This window comes from Anolis carolinensis, chromosome 2, assembly GCF_035594765.1.
Source record: "Anolis carolinensis isolate JA03-04 chromosome 2, rAnoCar3.1.pri, whole genome shotgun sequence".
Taxonomy (NCBI): domain Eukaryota; kingdom Metazoa; phylum Chordata; class Lepidosauria; order Squamata; family Dactyloidae; genus Anolis; species Anolis carolinensis.
This window is the reverse complement of record NC_085842.1, coordinates 321,442,786-321,459,250: the sequence shown is the minus strand read 5'-3', so window position 1 is coordinate 321,459,250 and position 16,465 is coordinate 321,442,786. Positions and strand designations below refer to the sequence as shown.

At 43.3% G+C, this 16,465-nt stretch overlaps 1 protein-coding gene across 3 annotated transcripts in view; it reads left to right on the top strand.

Annotated features, from left to right (window-relative positions):
- Positions 1-16,465, top strand: part of cntfr (ciliary neurotrophic factor receptor) — a 645,331-nt gene that overhangs the window by 151,492 nt on the left and 477,374 nt on the right. For all 3 annotated transcript variants that reach the window (XM_062972626.1, XM_062972628.1, XM_062972627.1), the window contains exon 2: positions 14,492-14,601. The gene's annotated coding sequence lies outside the window, so the exon portion shown is untranslated. The remainder of the gene's footprint in view (positions 1-14,491; positions 14,602-16,465) is intronic.

Sequence of the window (16,465 nt, the reverse complement as noted above, 5' to 3'; positions counted from 1 at the left end):
GGTTCCATACTTCGCACTTTCACAACACATCAGTTCCATGTTAAGGCTTCCCTGTCTGTGCAGGGTTCCATACTTCGCACTTTTACAACACAACCATTCATTGCTAAGGCTTCCCCGTCTGCGCAGGGTTCCATACTTTGCACTTTAACAACACAACTGTTCAATGCTAAGGCTTCCCCGTCTGCGCAGGGTTTCATACTTCGCACTTTAACAACACAACCGTTCAATGCTAAGGCTTCCCGCCAAATGGAGTCTGTTGAACAAGCCAGGACCTGCCGCAGACCAGGACTGCCATCTGTTGAGGAGTTACGAAGGTGGAGGCATTACTTTTCATTCAACGCTCATAGCTGTGTAGAAATATATTCTAAATAAGAAGCTTTTTTTCTACACAAAGGAACTATGCAGAAAGGTTGCCTAGTGGCTCATGATTGTTATAAGTCTGGAATTCTGTTATGACTTGTATTTGCAATTTTCTTTGAGTACATGTGAATACTAACATGCACACATACATGCCCCCATAGCTTGGTCAGTGTCCCTTTGCCCTCTCCGGCCCCGTCCTCCTCCTCCTCCTTTGCCCAAACCTGCTCAGCTGTGACTCTGGAAATGACAGCAGGGCCATCTGTCAGGCAAGGCTGCCTCCCTCCCCGCCCGGCTGCCAAGGAGGCTGTGACCTTGCTGGTGACACGGAGCCACGCTTGGCTCTGACTCAGATCGACGTAATGCCAGCGGAGCCGGCATCGCGGCAGATGATCGTACGGCATTATTACACACACATGCTGCTGCGGAATGAACATTTCTCCGAAAGCCGGAGGGGATGGAGGGGGGAGCAGCTGGGCAGGAAAGGGCAAAGGAGGTCAGGGACTGGGGGATAGGCTCTTAGACTTGGAAGGGACCCCAAAAGGCCATCTAGTCCTACACACCTCCCAAGCCCTCATGGAATCACAGAGTTGGAAGAGACCACATGGGCCACCTAGTCCAATCCCTTGCCATGCAGGAAAAGCACAAAGTATCCCTGACACATGGCCATCCAGCCTCTGTTTCAAAGCATCCAAAGAAGGACCTTCCATCAGACTCCAAGGCAGGGAGTTCCACTGTTGAACAGCTTGAACAGTCAGGAAGTTCTTCCCAATGTTCCAGTGGAATCTCCTTTCCTGGAATTTGAACTTATGGCTCCATAGGGAAACAAGCAGAAAACAAACCTGCTCCTTCCTCCTTATGGAACCCTTTCACATATTGATACATGACTCTCATGCATCCTCTCAACCTTCTCTTCTCCATGCTAAACAAATATAGCTCTTTAAGACACTCCTCATAGGGATTCATGGTCTCCAGACCTTGGATCCTTTTAGTCTCCCTCTTCCTCTGGACACCTTCCAGCTTGTCAATGTCTCTTTTGAACTGTGTTGCCCAGAATTGGACACAGTATTCCAGGTGAAGTCTAACCAAAGCATCATGACTTCCTTTGATCTGGACACTAGACTCCTTTGGATGTAGCCAAAAATCCCACTGGCTTTATGAGCTGCTGCATCACACTCTTGGCTCATGTTCAACTTGTCCACAAAGACTCCAAGACTCCCAAACTCAGGAGGAGTTGATTCCAACAGACACTTGGGTAGCAGTGGATTCCATCATCTTAGAGTTGGAAGAGATCTCAAGAGCCATTCATTCCAACCCCCTTCTTTCTTCTAGGTAGGAAGACACAATCAAAGCTCTCCTGGCAGATGACCATCCAGCCTCTGCTTGATAATCTCCAGAGAAGGAGACTCCACCAGAATCCCAGAAAGCAGCATATTCCACTAACAAAACAGCTCTTGCTGTTTTCTTCCTAATGTTTAGGTGGAATCTTTTTTCCTGCAATTTGAATCTATTGCAGGGGTTCTCAAAACTGTGTTCCATGGAGCAATTAGTAAGCATGAATAGCATGTAGCCATGAATCTGCAAAGTCAATCAGTGAGAGTATCTGCATAGAACTGGCCTGGCCTCTGTTGCCTGGAGGCACCCTCTGTTTTGGAGATGTCAATTGGAACTTGATTCTTTGCTCTCTGGAGTTCTCCTGTTTCTGAGTGGTATTCTTTATTTACCGTCTTGATTCTGGTATTTTTTAATACTGGCAACCAGTATTTCTGTTGAAATTGTCCACATGCTTCTTCTGTATTTCAGTGCCTTCTATGTGTAGTCTCACATGGTGGTTGTGAGAGTGGTCCAGCATTTCTGTGTTCTCAAATAGTATGTTGTGTCCAGGTTGCTTCATCAAGTGCTCTGCTTTGGCTGACTTTTCTGGTTGAATCAGTCTGCAGCGGCTTTCATGTTTTGATTCGTGCCTGAGCAATGCGGCTGTTTTTGTGGATATCTATATAGACATGGTATATGTTAGACTCCTACAGTGTTGAGAGGATCCCTATTTTAATTTGCATAGCATCAGCTGGATTTTCTTAGTGGGTCTGTAGCTTGCTAATTGCAACGTTCACACTTGCTTCAACAGACAAGTGTTCTTTCTCCCACCCTGGACATTATTCCAAAGATATATATACACTCCACTTGCCTCACTTACATCAGACCTCTCAAGATGCCAGCTACAGATGCAGGCAAAATGTCAGGAGGGAATGCTTCTGGGACATGGTCATATAGCCTGAAAAACTCACAGCAACCCAGTGATTCTGGCCATGAAAGCCTTCGACAACACATCCAGCCTTTGCTTGAAAACATCCAAAGAAAGAGACTCCACCAGTCTCCCAGGCAGCCTTTTCCCCATCAAACAGCTCCTGACTTTCAGGAATTTCTTCTGGTGGAATCCCCTTTTCTGTAGAGTTATAAGGGATCCTTGGGATCATGGAACCACCAACCCCTTCTTGCAAGTATTCCACAGCTAAAGCCCTCCTGAGAGATGCCCACCCAACCTCTGTGTAAAGGCCTCCTTCTTGAGAAGGTTGGACTCAATAGCCCATGGGGCCTCTTCCGACTCTATTATTCTTTGATAAGGTCATTCCGTCATCAGATATCTGTCACTCTCGGCTCATTGCTTTATAGGTTTAGTGTAAGTCTCCTTGCTTGCCATTCAGGAAGCTCCAAACTTTCAGGCTTTTGAAAAAGGCAAGTCAGAAGGAAGGAGAGAGTTTTATAAAACCATGTACGATGCGAAGGATGCAGATCGTATCTCGTGGTAATTTAGATCCCAGATTCAGAAATATTGGAGGGAGTCTTTTTAGAGTTTACTGCAAGGGCTTTTAACGGTATGCGGCTTTGCTGATGTGTATCTTTTGTTTTGCAATTGATTTGTTCTAAAGGGTTTTAATCTTATGGATTGTTGATATGCATTTGGGCGATGACTTCTGGCTTCTCTTTGCTGCCGTTCTCGTGTGCCTATTTCCAACTCAAGGTGAATCTCAGGGAAACCTGTGCTTGGGTTTTCATGGCTAGATTTCTACCAAGGCAGTTTCCTTTTGTCTTCTCCTGAGGCTGAGAGAGTGTGATTATTTATTCCTATTGGGTTTCCATGGTTGGCTGAGAATTTGAACAATGGACTCCTGATCCATGCTGGTGCTCCAATAAATATGTGCTTACATACTTCTTTGAGAGTTCTTTTTCTGAATTATAATAATAATTATTTATTTATAGTAATGGTTAAGGTTTTCCCCTGACATTAAGTGTAGTTGTGTCCAAAGAGCCGGTGTTGCTCATAGACCCCTCCAAGTTCATGTGGTTAGCATGACTGCATGGAGCGCCATTACCTTCTCATTGGAACAGTACCTATTCATCTACTCATATTTGGATGTTTTCGAACTGCTAGGTTGGCAGAAGCTGGGATTAATAGTGGAAGCTCACCCTGCTTCCCAGATTCGAACTGCTGACCTTTTGGTCAATAAGTTCAGCAGCTCAGCGGTTTAATCCGCTGCGCCACCGGGGGCTAATGCTGGCGCTCCAATAAGTACATCCTTACATACATTGAGAGTTGTATATCTGAATTATAATTATTATTGCTACTATATTTATTTCTACCCAGCTTTATCTCTCCTGCAGAAGGCTTGTTATGCTTTTTGAGTACTTCTATTGAGTGATGACAAGTGGTATATATAATATAATAAGATATACAGTAGAGTCTCACTTATCCAAGCCTCGCTTATCCAAGTTTCTGGATTATCCAAGCCATTTTTGTAGTCAATGTTTTCAATGTATTGTGATATTTTGGTGCTAAAGTCATAAATACAGTAATTACAACATAACATTACTGCATATTGAACAGTTTTTTCTGTCAAATTTGTTGTATAACATGATGTTTTGGTGCTTAATTTGTAAAATCATAACCTAATTTGATGTTTAATAGGCTTTTCCTTAATCCTTCCTTATTATCCAAGATATTCGCTTATCCAAGCTTCTGCCTGCCCGTTTAGCTTGGATAAGTGAGACTCTACTGTAATAAGAAGTCCTCCTTTGCACAGCTGTGGAACTCACTTCTGCAAGACTTGAGATGACTTTTAAAAAGAGTCTGGAGAAATGCTTTGGAGGAGAATGGGGCCATCCATGACCACTCATCAGGATGGCCAGGGACACCTCTACACAGTAGAATTAATTCAGTTTGACACCACTTTGTCTACCAAGGATCAATGCTGTGAAACCATGGAAGTTGTAGTTTGGTGAAGGCACCAGCACTCCTTGGCAGAGAAGGCTCAAGATGTTGTAAAATGGTGCCAAACTTCTTTCATTCGATAGTGTAGATGTACCCAATATTTGCGGGGAAGTTAAAAAGGAGATGCATGTTCATTGGCTTGGTTGGGACCTAGGGATTGCATTTATCCTTTAGCTGCCTCCTTGTATTGTTCCCATTATTATTTAGATGGGAGATGGACTACTCCTGTCCAAACCTCAGTGACCCATCTTCCTATAATCCTGCCAGGGAAGGAGCCCACCCTGTTAGCAGGACAAAAAGATCTGCCAAGTTGGCTGTGGGATTTTTGGCTGGATGTGCCATTTAGAATGTGCCGTGTCTTGTTTTGAACACCTGCAGAGAAAGGATGCTGGAACCAATGAGCTCAAGGAAGCTTTTTTCTGCTGTGTGGACCCCCTGCTGCACCCATTTGTCGCTGTTAAAGGTTATAGCAGGGATGTGTGTTTGTTTCAGCATCAAAAGAAACCTTTCAGAGGCCTGTAATTGCCTCTGCCTCCAGCTCAGGAAATCATACATGGCACAGGTTGTTCCTGCCGCCGTCCAAATTCTGGTGTAGAATAAATGCACCTCTAACCCACTTTGCCATAGCTCAATGCTATGGAATCATGGGAGTTACTTTGGAAGATAAAGTGGAGAGTAAACAAATGGTATCAGTATATGGTGGACCAAATGGAATTTGAAACTGTGGATGTAAAATTAAATGATTCAAAAGGTAATGAAAATAGAATGCAAGAAGTTGAAGAAAAATGGAACCGGGTCAAGAATTATATTATGAATAAGTCTAGAGACCCTAACGGCGCTCCATGCAGTCATGCCGGCCACATGACCTTGGAGATGTCTACGGACAATGCCGGCTCTTCGACTTAGGAATGGAGAAGAGCACCAACCCCCAGAGTTGGTCACGACTGGACTTAACGTCAGGGAAAAACCTTTACCTTTACCTACTAGAGATCAGGCCATAAGAAATAGGATGCAAATGTTATATAGTATGTAAATCTAGAAGGATTGTCTCAAACAGGATTAATATGTAAAAGAAAATAATCCTCGTGGTGGTGGTTGGAATTGTAAATGTTGTGTATGTGTATGTCCTAAAATAATAATAAAATAAAAAACAATAATGGGAGTTACAGCTTGCTGAGGCTCCAGTTCTTTTGGGCAGAGAATGCTGACTGCCACTTCTTTGGATTGAGTCGTGGAAGCTGAGAGTGTTAAACTGGATTAACTCCACAGTGCAGATGCATCCCTGGTCTCCCAAAACCCTAACTCAGTACCTGGTCACCACTCCATATCAGCTCCTAATAACTTCTTCTAGAATGCATCTGCATTGTAGAGTTTATGTAGTTTGACAATGTTTGAACTGCTGTGTCTCAATGCCATGGAATCATGAGAGTTGACGTTTTGCAAAGTCTGTACTTTGCCAAAGAGTCATAGGATCATAGAGTCGGAAGAGATCTCATGGGCCATCCAGTCCAACCCCATTCTGCCAAGAAGCAGGAAAATCACATCCAAATCCCCCCGACAGATGGTCATTCAGCCTCTGCTTCAAAGCCTCCAAAGAAGGAGCCTCCACCACACTCCGAGGCAGAGAGTTCCATTGCTGAACAGCCCATGCAGTGAGGAAGTTCAGATGGATTCTCCTTTCTTTCCTGTCATTTGAACCCCTTGTTCCATTGCGTTCTAGTCTCCAGGGCAGCAGAAAACAAGCCTGCTCCCTCCTCCTTATGACTTCATTTCACATCTTGATCCATGACCATCATCCTGTCTCCTCTCCGCTTTCTCTTCTGCAGGATAAAAATGCCCAGCTCTTTAAGCCACTCCTCACAGGGCTTGTTTTCCAGTCCCTTGATCATTTGAGTCACCCTCCTCTGTGTTGGGAATCATCCTGGACTACTCAAGTCTAGATGTAGTTAGATAGATGATAGAGTTAGATTGAGGGAATCCTTTCCCTGTTTCCAAAGCATGCCTAGACAGGCTTTACTGTGTTTCGCTCTATCTTGTTCACGTCACATCCCTTACTTTGAAGTTAGTAGACACTAACTTCTCTTTTATGACCCCATTAAATTGGACCATGAGGTTGGAACCATTTTGGTTCTCTCTTCTCCTTTTGTTCTTCTAGCTAACAACACGTCTCGCCATCTCTCTTGGCAAGATGTAACTATTTAGATGTTTGTTATTTTTCCTTTCTTATTTTTCCTTAGAAATCAGTCTAGAGTAGACTAGACAGCTCCCAAGCCTTTCTATCTACAATGGAGTTCTTTTTACCTGAATAAATACTTTTTGAACTTTTATTGAGACTCTGCACTCCATTGCAATGCTAAAAAGGCTTCTCTTGCTCCCCAGTGTAAGTAACTGTTGCATTTGAAAGCTTTTGCTTTTGCTACTCTGCTGATTTTTGGTGGAATCTCCCCCAGAGAGGGTTAAATTGAGTCTAACCACTCAGAGATTACCACAACACTCTGGACGTACCTTATCAAACCACAACTCCCATGATTCTACAACATTCAGCCATGGCAGTTAAAGTGATGCCAAACTGCATTAGGTCTGTTGTGTTGAAGGGACCATAAGCCAGAAAATAGTAAACTTTTGCCTATGTGGCTTTGCCTCTGCATATGGCCCTCCCTTCTTGTGAGCTGGTGCCTTTCTCCAGAAAGTTCCAAGACCAAAAGTTAGCTTGAAATCAACAAGTGGGGTCACAGGTATCACTTATGCCAAAGTAGGTGTGGAAGGTGAGGAAGACCCTCAGCCATTGGTCAATTTTAGATAAGCTAAGATATATATTCTTTGTTTGCTGTTGAAGGGGCAAAGACGCACTTGTGCTCCCACAATCTCTCCACAGCCAGCAGGCCCCTTTAGAGTTGAGGGCAAGGTTAGGAAAAAACACCAAAAGTTGAATCTTCAAACTGCAGAAACTGTTTATTGCGAGCTTAGCAATGACACAAAAACATGCATACATGCAATCAAATGATTTGTCCAAATTTCCAAAATGGTTGCAAGGGTTTTTATCACCTTCACAGAAATTAGCAAGCATATCTTTATTGGCTTACAAAGATCATTTACCCCATTTGTCTAATGTTGTCTACGTCACGAGCATTTTAACCATCATGCAATCCCATTGGTTTTCTATGCTGTAACAACATGTGATTCTTTAGACAATGGTATTTTCATGTTATTGACCCTGATCTCAGTACCTCCTTATCTATTCCTTGTTGCAAGTATAAGCTCGAAATCATATGGGAACCGGTTCTGACTTGATGTATTGTTATTATTTGAAAGTAACTTCTTTTCTCTGGAACAACTCTTTTCCCAAACATCAGCATTTTCTCTCAAGCGCAGGCCTTCCTCAAACATAGGCCTTTTGCAACTTAGGTCAATCAAAACATATGGGACTTATAGTCATTACAAGTATCTTTGAAAATTCTTTTAAAACCCACGTCCCTCTCACTGTGACATGCTTTGCAAGGTGCAGACCTTTAGGATGTGTACGGCTGTTCTGGCTTCTCATAGCTATGGTGAAAATAAACTTTGCTTTTTGCATTCCTTACGAGACTGGGTTTTCTGCCTGATTTCCCTCCTGAGCCTGGACCCATTGAAGGTAATTGTCCTACAGTGTAGATGCACCATCGCTGGTTCCTGCCTGTGTCCATGCACAACTTGTTCCACCCCCTCCTTGCTCTCCGTCCTTCCATTTCTTTTAATGCACTTTGGTTTTAAGACAACACTGCAATTTCTTGTTGAGCGGAGCCGGGATTTGATTGCGCTAAATGGGGCCATGCAAAGTACACCAGGTCCCATGGGGCTGCCTCCCTCCATCATGCTGACACATAGGCTCCCTCCCAGACCAATGCTGGGGGGCTTTTTGGGGCGGGCGGATTGTCAGGCCACAGCTGCAGCACTTCTTTGTCCGCTGATTTTTATCAATATTTTGAGATATCCGTGGAACAAACGCTCCGTTCTGGGGGAATAGCCGGTGTCTGCACTGGGTCCTCTTCCTGTTTTGCTTCTGCTTTCCATCAGATGGTCATTCCTTGCAAAGGGATACATTGGAACAAGATACGGAGCCTGATACAAGAAGAGATGTTTGGAAGAAAAACAATGTTGAACTTGACTCAGCCTAGTTCTAACTGGGATTCTTGAACAAACAGACTAAGCAATAGAAGCCTCAAATACTGCACTGCATGGTTCTAGCAACTGGAATACTCTGTGCTCGAAAGGGCAGGAATACAGAGAGTTAAACTTTAACTTGAACCACTTTAACTTTGATCGCCCAATTTGATGGAATCCATGGAGTTATAGTTTGGTGAGGCACCTGCACTCTGGAAGAGAAAAGACCTTGTAAAACCATAACTCCCATGATTCTGTAGTCTTGAGCCATGGTGGTTGAAGTGCCATCAAACTGCATTTATTCTGCAATGTAGATACAGCCTAGAAGATAGATAGTGAGATCTTACATATATCATATGATCAGTGTTTAAACATGTAATAATGTGTTTAAAATTACAGTAGAGTCTCACTTATCCAAGCTAAACGGGCCAGCAGAAGCTTAGATAAGCTAATATCTGTGTCTTTGTTTCTATGTTCATATGGCATTGAATGTTTGCCATGTATGTGTACATTGTGACCCGCCCTGAGTCCCCTTCGAGGTGAGAAAGAAAGGCAGAAGATAAATACTGTAAATAAATAAATATCAAAATTTTGGGGAAAAGATGCTTCATAGTATAAGGCTCCAAGGGGATTCCAGACAGTGGGTGAGTTTTTCATATCTACTAGTTCTGAACTGGTACACTTTTTTAAACAACAAGGAAAAAGTCCCCCTGGTTTATGATCCGGCACATCTTCAGAGGTGGAGTTTTGAGCCGGTGCCAGGCTTTATCAACACAGGAATATTGCAGCATAAAAATATTAATTATAAAGCCATCAAGGTATGAAGAGTAAATGGCAAGGTAAAAACACGTCCATAAAGAAATGGCTCCTTAAAATATACGGCCGGAATAAATGCTTGGTTCTCTCGGGTAGGGAATGAGCGCTGGTTCATCCAAGCAGGGCACAAAGCAAGGGAAGTTCAAGCACGGAGAGGGAAGACTAGGGTTTTGGGGAGGCGCATTGTGCACAGGGCATCTTCAAGTGGGGTGAAATGGGACACCCCAAACCCTGCATTTGAGAGCTGTCACCAACTGGACACCCAACTTATCACAACCCAATTGCAAGGTTTCCTTTTTTTTAGTGCCGCTTTTTATTAGGAAGTAAAGGGAAAGAGAACAAAGGCAGTAAAAAGGAAACATATTTTCGTAATGGGTAAAATTAAAAGTACTACATCTTGCAAAACTAGCTCCTACCTACTTTAATGTGCACCTCCACAACTACCGAAACTATTCCATGAAGCTCACACTCTTTGACTATTGATTTTTACCCCTTATTATCCTAGTCTCTTTAGGTAATACTATTACAGTAGAGTCTCACTTACCCAACATTCGCTTATCCAACATTCTGGATTATCCAACGCAGTCTGCCTTTTAATAGTCAATATTTTTAATACATCGTGATATTTTGGTGCTAAATTTGTAAATACAGTAATTACTACATAGCATTACTGAGCATTGAACTACTTTTTCTGTCAAATTTGTTGTATTACATGATGTTTTGGTACATAATTTATCATATCCTAATTTGATGTTTAATAGGCTTTTCCTTAATCCCTCCTTATTATCCAGCATATTCACTTATCCAACATTCTGCCGGCCCGTTTATGTTGGATAAGTGAGGCTCTACTGTATAACCATCCTTCTGTTTTTTAGTAACACACATCTGATAGTCGAAGGCTTTCATGGCCAGAATCACTGGGTTGCTGTGTGTTTTCCGGGCTATATGGCCATGTTCCAGAAGCATTCTCTCCTGATGTTTCACCCACATCTATGGCATCCTCAAGAGATTGTGAGGTCTGTTGGAAACCAGACACGTGGGGTTTATATATCTGTGGAATAATGTCCAGGGTGGGAGAAAGAACTCTTGTCTGTTGGAGGCAAGTGTGAATGTTGAAACTGCTCACCATGATTAACATTGAGTAGCCTTGCAGCTTCAGAGCCTGGCTGCTTCCTGCCTAGGGGGAACCTTTGTTGGGAACATAGCCATACAGCCTGGAAAACTCACAGCAATCCAGTGATTCCGTCTATGAAAGCCTTCGACAACACAGACCACCTAGCTCTAGACTTTCTGCATCAGGACTTGTTACAATTGACCAGCTTGATTAGCATTGAAAAGCCTTGCAGCTTCAAAGCCTGGGAATCCAGGCAGGGAACCCAGGGCCAGAGGAAAACAATTAGGGCCAGCTAACACCTCCCAACAAAGGATTCCCTCAGGCAGGAAGCATCCAGGCTTTGAAGCTGCAAGGTCATTCAATACTAATCAAGCTGGCCAATGGCAGCTTGACTCAACACACTTGACTCAAACAGACAAAAGTTCTTTCTTTCACCCTGGACCTTCCACAGATATAAAAACCCCAATGGGGTTTTAGCCTGCATCAATAGGAGTCTAGTATCAAGATCTAGGGAAGTGGAGGCTTTGAAGCAGAGGCTGGATGGCCATCTGTTAGGAGTGCTTTGAATGCTATTTTCCTGCTTCTTGGAAGAAAGGCGTTGGACTGGATGGCCCGTGAGGTCTCTTTCAGCTCTAGGACTCTAGGATTCCACTGGGTCTTTGTCCAATAACAACAACAGTTACTGTTATTATTTATGCCCACCTTTATACCCAGCATTGTTGGGTGTTTTCCAGAGTGTATGGCCATGTTCCAGAAGTATTCTCTCTTGTCGTTTCGCACACATCTATGGCAGGCATCCTCACAGGTTGTGAGATATATACCTCACAACCTCAGAGGATGCCTGCCATAGATGTGGGTGAAACATCAGGAGATAATGCTTCTGGAACATGGCCTATACCGCCTGGAAAACACACAATCCAATGATTCCGGCCATGAAAGCCTTGGACAACACTTTATAGCCAGCTTTTGTAAATATTATTTATACCACTTTTTACTCTTAATCGAGACCTAGGAAATGAACATTCTCAACTATGATCCAGAATGAAGCTTGGATTTTTTCCCTCTTCTTTTTTCCCCCAGGCTAGTGAGGATGTAGGACTCTTTGTATCTTTGTCCCACTAACAATAATGACAACTTAGAATAATAGTTGTATTGTAAACATCATGATGGAGGGCCCTTCCTACCTGCTCACACAATGTGCCTTTTTGGGTCTTGTTCCTACTTTGGAAGATTTGCAAAGACTTGGAGACCGGTTTCTCCAAGAATGTCTCAGTGGAGACACATGGAGTTAGCAGTCTGTTGCTGGTGGAGTTCAGCAAGTTTGGCGCTCTTTCAAAGCCTGTGAGCATCAAGGTGTGCAATGCAAATGGCAGTCTCTGTATGTGTTTGTGTATATGTAGCAGTGTTGCAGGGAATCAGATGTGTCAGTCATTGCGTTGCTACCCAGTCACTCTGGCAGGTTGCATTGCAAACAGTCGGAGGGGGAAGAAGGCATCGGTAAATGTCTCAGTGCCTGACACCTGACAAATGTGATGAATTGGAGGACAGGACGGGCTGCCGGCATGACAAACGGCGGACTCCTTCCTTCAAGCTCCAGGAAAACTTTGCAATTATTTCCCATCTCTTTGCCAATGAGTTTCTCAATCACTCGCACACCGGAGTTTCCTCTCTTATTTACTCTTGTTTAATGGTCCTGCTAAGGATCAGACCCCAAGCGCAGGAGAGGAAACCGGTCATTGAATTGGACAAATTCTCTCTCCTCTGCCATTTGGCACCAAACCTTTCTTTGCATTCTGTTGCCTAACAACCCATACACCGACTCATGTGGCCTTGCTCACTTGCCTTTCTCTTCTTGTTTGGGAAAAATATACTCTGCCAGACAAGGAGCAAGGATTTCGTTCTGCAGGAAAAGAGATTCCATTTAAACATTGGGGGGGGGGGGGGAACTACCCGATGGTTAGCAATGTTTGACAGTGGAATATCCATCTCTGGAGATTCTAAAGCAGAGGCTGGATGGCCATCTGTCAGGAGTGCTTAGATTGTGTCTTACCGCATGGCAGAAGGACTGGATGGTCTTGTGAGCTCTAACAACTCTGTGATCCACGTTTTGCACAACGTGGAATAGTATCAAAGTAATGTGACCGAAGGAGGTTGGACCTGATGACCCTTGTTTGTTTTCTCCAGCTGTGATTCTTGATTTTTATTATCTCAGTGCTATTTAGCATCTTTTATCAATGCCTTAAGTGGTGGAATAGAAGACATACTGATCAAACTTGCAAATCCTGTCCTCTGGGATATTAGATCCCTCTTCCAAACTGGGAGAGAGAGATCTAATAACCTAGAAGACAAGATCAGAATCCCAAGTTGCCTGAATGGATTACGGTAGAAAGGGATGGGCAGAAAACTCATTGTAACAAGGAGAAATGGATAGTACCTTATGTAGACAATGATATAGGATGAGTGGGTGAAACGTCAGGAGAGAATACTTCTGGAACATGGCCATACAGCCCGGAAAACATACAACAACGCAGTGACACTTGGCTTGAAGACATTGTATGTGACAGGGATCTAGGAGACTCGATAGACCACAGGCTGAACATGATAGACCACAATGCTGTGATGCAACCGTAGAAAAAGCCAATGTGAGTCTAGGCTGCATCCATAGGAGTGAAATACTTAGTGTGAGGGTTGCATTGGTTAATCATAAAGAGGAATGACCCAATGTCCAGTTTTGGATACTGCAATTGAGGAAGGAGATGGAGAAGCTGGAAGTATCTCATGGAGGATCACCAAAATTGTCAAAGTTCTGTAAGCCACAAATCCCTTTGAAACGTAGTTTAGGGAACTGGGTAGGATTAGCTTGGAGAAAAGAAGGTGACCAAGGGACAAGAAGGCCATGCTTCAACTCTGGAAAAGATGTCATGTTGGGGATGGGGAGCAAGCTTGTTTTCCTCTGAAATTGCAGGGAAAGGGATTCCATATCAACATTATTGACAGCAATAAGTGTTCAGCAATGGAATATGGGGCCGGGCTGTGGCGCAGCTGGCTAGTAACCAGCTGCTATAAATCACTACTGACCGAGAGGTCATGATTTCGAAGCCCGGGTAGGGTTAAGCCTCCGACCATTAATAGCCCCGGCTTGCTGTTGACCTATGCAGCCCCGAAAGACAGTTGCATCTGTCAATTAGGGAAATTTAGGGACGCTTTATGCGGGAGGCTAATTTACAACACCATAAAACTGCCAGCAAAACACGAGGAAAGAAATGAGGAAGTACAGCCACTACTGGACGGTGAAGCAACAGCTCCCCCTGTGGCCGGAATCGTGAAGCTGGAAAAATGTTAAAAATGCCTCTGAGTCTGTCTAATGTATGTTGTTTGTCTGTTGGCATTGAATGTTTGCCATATATGTGTTCATTGTAATCCGCCCTGAGTCCCCTTCGGGGTGAGAAAGAAGGGCGGGATATAAATACTGTAAATAAATAAATAAATAAATAAATAAATAAATAAATATGTTGCCTCTGATAGTGGAATCCCAACCTCTGGAGGTTTTTAAGCAGAGGCTTAATGGCCACCTGTCAGGAGAGTTTTGGTTGTATCTTCTCCTTGGTAGAAGGGCTTTGGACTGGATAGCCCTTGTCATCCATTTCGACTTTATGAATCTGTGATCTCAGATTTCAGCCATTGCTTTTCGTGTAAGCATTTTGCACGGAGAGACCGAGCATCAGTGCTACTGGCAAGAAAAGGGAAAGGGAGCGCTAAGATCTCAACTGACATGACCCGTGCCTTTCTCTTGGCAGAAAGCCCCGCGTTTCCAACACAAGACTGAAGCCTAAGCCGAGAGTGGAGAAGCTGTGAGGAATTAGATGAGCGGTTTGCACCGGACCTGGCGACCTGGAACAGCGGAAAGGTAAGGCTCTGAGTAGCGCAACTCCAAACGCCTGGCTCGTTCCTGGCACGGTGGACAGCCCTTGCTCTGATCTGTCAGTAATGAAATATCTGCAATCTAAAGTGTGGCTAATCCTCAGGTTATTTCTTAACTGTGTTCTGTGCAGATGGTCCCTCAAATCTGAAACCATCTTTGCACGTTTTGTGTTGTGCACTTGCGATGCCAAAGGTTCCCTTTTCAGAGTTTGAATTAAATGGCACTTGATATATTTTGGTGTTTTCTGGCTTCAAAGAATAGTAATGACTTCATGCAATTTTGCTCCTTTGCTCATGGAGACCCATGAGGTTGATTTTGGCTCTTGAAAATCACAGATTGCAGACTGATGGTAGAGAAACTCAAGGTAACTTTGGAAAAGTATTACTGCATTTTGATGGCTAAGCAGTCTCACGTTTGAAGGTGAGGTCATGGATGACCCAAGCTTTGGGCTGAGTCATCGGGACAGTGCTGAGGTCATGGAGATGAGATGAGAGAGCTATTCTGTGAACATGAGCATTCATGCAATCTTCTCTAGGGACTCTTAAATGTTTTGCGTCGTATCTGGTTGTCTCTTCTTTTCTGCTTGGAGGCTGCTTGAGAAAAGGTTCCCAATCCCATCTGAGTTTGGAAACTAAGTCTGTACTTGGATGGGAGACCACCAATATATTCTAGGTGCTGTTGGCTGGCAAGACCACCACTAGGTATCCTTTGCCCAAGAAGGCCCTTTGAAATCCATGGGGTTGCCAAAAGTCAACAGGGGACTTGAAGGTACACAATACATATACAAAACAAAATACCCTAAAAGCACCAATTCCCATCTGATCTTGGAGGCTTAGCAAGATCAGCCCTATTTAGTACTTGGATGGGAGACCACCAATTAATCACAACCAATTAATATATTTCAGAGGAAGGAATTAGCCAAACCATCTCTGGGTTTCCCTTGCCTAAGAAAGCCTTATGAAATGCTCACTATAAATTGACGTATACACAACTAAATGCAGCACAAGTCCTGTATCCATAGGGGATCTGTTGCTTTTATGGCTTGGGAAAAGGCACCAGATCCCATCTGTTCTTGGAAGCAAGCTAAGCAGAATCAGCCTTGCTTAAAACTTGGATGGGAGACCAGCCATAAATCCCAAGTCCTGAAGGTATATTTCAGAGGAAGGAACAGGCCGATCCCTTGTCTAAGAAAACCCCTTGTGGGGTCTCCATAAGTGGGTCAAACATACCCATGCTAGTTGAATATATATCTCAAGCCTGTATAGTGTGTATATAGGCGGACTGTTCAAAGTTTCACGTGACATTGGTAGAGCAGTGGATTCATTTGTGGTGGTATTGCTTTGAAATCTGAAAATAGAGTTTGGGTTGTTGTTTGTTTTGAATGTACCAAAATATATGAAAAACGATAATGGTCTAATACGTCTGTTGTACAAAATATGTACAGTAGAGTCTCACTTATCCAAGCTAAATGGGCCGGCAGAAGCTTGGATAAGCGAATATCTTGGATAATAAGGAGGGATTAAGGAAAAGCCTATTCAACATCAAATTAGGTTATGCTTTTACAAATTAAGCACCAAAACATCATGTTATACCACAAATTTTACAGAAAAAGTAGTTCAATATACAGTAATTGTTATGTTATAATTGCTGTATTTACGAATTTAGCACCAAAATATCACAATGTATTGAAAACATTGATGGCAAAAATGGCTTGGATTATCCAGAGGCTTGGATAAGCGAGGCTTGGATAAGTGAGACTCTACTGTATATTAGAACACCATATATGTATCACATTATCCAGATCAATACTAAGTCCTCTGGAATCATATAGGATTAACAACAAAATATT